Here is a 2,643-nt window from a genome sequence, read left to right as displayed (position 1 = left end):
GGTGACTTGATGATAGCATACCGTGCTTTGTAGAGTTATTTCAAGTCATGTCTGCACAAGGAGCACACTGACTGTTATAGCAGAGTGGCAGAAAGTCAACTTATGGTCAATCTACCCTTGAAGGTCATGGTACCATATTTGAAGGTAACATAGATAAGCATTATTTGGTGCAAGCTAGGAGTAACGCCTGCACTGCAGGAGCAACCAATCACAGTTAAATATTCTGGGCCTTCCAATGTCCCTTGTCAGCTTGTTACCATTCCCTAGGCCAGACAGACACGTCGTCTCAGCCAGACAGACATTCATTCTTAGCTGAGATTAGAGTGGCGCTGGAAAAGCACAGCAGGTCAGGCAGCATCCGAGGAGCAGGAAAATCGACGTTTCGGGCAAAAGCCCTTCATCAGGAATGAGGCCTCATACCTGATGAAGGGCTTTTGCCCAAAACATCGATTTCCTGCACCTCGGATGCTGCCTGACCTGCTGTGCTTTTCCAGCACCACTCTAATCTAGACTCTGATCGCCAGCATCTGCAGTCCTCACTTTCGCCTATTTCATTCTTAGCCAACCTCCTTGACTTGTGTCCGTTACATTCCAGCCTCCTCCCTCCCTTAGTCATCCTGTGAGTCCAGTGTAATGTAGACTACATTCACTGAATATAAATCATAGCAATGATATCGGCCAACACTGTTCAAAGAGGGCAACATTATTCCCTCCAGCAAGTACCTCACCAGCTGCATGCTTCTTACAAGCAGTTAGGGATTAGAAGGCATGAATTGCTCATATGGATATGAATTTATTTGTTGAAGGAGAACTTTACCATTTTAACATCCTGAGAACTTAATTACAACCTCCATGCAGCCTTTGGGAAATTGATTTTTAACCTCTGGTGCAAATAAGTCCCTTTGCCTGGGGTCAGCCTTGCTTCCCACTTCCAGGAATAGCAAAAGACTCTCAGCCAGCTGTGAGTAACAATTGGCAAATGTACTAGTGAGTGGCTTTATCAAACTTATAAAACACAAGTTTTCTTGTCTGGTGACTTGATTTGACCTGCCCTGCACTTGAAGTTAAAACTCTAGGTACATTGTAAGTAACAGAATTAACTTTTGGGAACTTCTGAGGTATGACTGATTAAGGCTCTTTGCTTTCTGATTACACAAGCTTTTGGAACAAAGCTCAAATGGCTGGTATTGGCTGCCAGTCAGACATTGGTGCTATCAGTGTTCCCAATAAAAATGTTGTCCTAAGTTTTTCCAAATAACATCCATGTCCCTGTGTTGCCCATCCTTGCCAGTTTAGCTGTGTGGTCCTCAGCAGGGTACTCAGATGTCTGGTTTGCATTTTTGGAGACTGACCTCGATCTAATCAAAAGTTAGGTCATTTTGTTGGAACAATACAATTGCCAAAAGTCATTTCAGAGACTGTAGCCACTGGAATATAATCATCTCGAATGTTAACAAACAGAGCCATTAAATTCAGGCAGTCTGAAATTTTCCATCTTGAACCACAAGTTGGCCAGTTCACAAACCGAGAAAGCTCTACAATAATACCAAAGCAAAATACTAGAAACATGACGAGCTCTGCAATGGTCTGCAAAGAGGCAACCCCTTTCAATGTTTGAGCAGTACACGGTCTGCAAATTATTTCAAGCTAAGGTTAGGCCCCAGAAATTGGTTCACGTCATTGCTTCAAGTAGTTGATGTAAACAATTTGAACTCCCCTAGGAATTAATGCAAACTACTGTTTAAAAACCTAGGCCAATGAAAGGATAAAAATATAAGTTGAGACCAGTAAGCAAGAGTGAAATGGATAAACTATTAAACAAGCAATAGAAATATTCAAAGAATAATTCTGTATGATACAAAGATAGTGTATTCCTCCTTTTAATTAAATAATCTCCATGATAAAATACAGTATTAAGCAAACATAAAGGTTTTTACAAATGTAAAGAGAAAGAGAGTTATTGAAAGTAGCAAAGGCCTTTAACAAGGGTATTAAAAGGCACTGAGTGAAAATACGAAAGAAGAACTTAAAATCAGTATAAAATCCAAATGCAGAAAATATTCTCTGACTGACAAGGCAACACACTATTCCCCAGGCCATGGTGACAAGTTTTCAAAATCAGTGACTTTGATAAAGTAAGTTAAAAATCACACAACACCAGGTTATAGTCCAACAGTTTAATTGGAAGCACACTAGCTTTCGGAGCGACGCTCCTTCGTCAGGTGAAGGAGCATCGCTCTGAAAGCTAGTGCGTTTCCAATTAAACCTGTTGGACTATAACCTGGTGTTGTGATTTTTAACTTTGTACACCCCAGTCCAACACCGGCATCTCCGAATCATTGATAAAGTAATGTAGAGAGGTATAACTAAGTTTGAGGATGACACTGAGAATAGGAGGTTATAAAGGGACAGACACTGTCTGATTGGATAATATCATGGCAAATGCCTTTCAATGTTGAATATTTTGAGCCTACCTCCTCTGGATCTGAGAAAACAAATACTTTTATAATGGGAAGACACTAGGAAAAGTGGAACAACATAGGGATTGAGGTGTCTTCGGATACAATAATCAATGTGTATGACCCTTTATTATCAAAGAGTTGGAGAGCAAAAGTGAAGAAATAATGCATTATGAGCACTAGA

The sequence above is a fragment of the Chiloscyllium plagiosum genome, unplaced genomic scaffold (genome assembly GCF_037043375.1).
Source record: "Chiloscyllium plagiosum isolate Xiang-an unplaced genomic scaffold, Cpla_swu_hap1 HiC_scaffold_36, whole genome shotgun sequence".
NCBI classification, from domain to species: Eukaryota; Metazoa; Chordata; class Chondrichthyes; order Orectolobiformes; family Hemiscylliidae; genus Chiloscyllium; species Chiloscyllium plagiosum.
Note: the sequence above shows the minus strand (reverse complement) of the source record.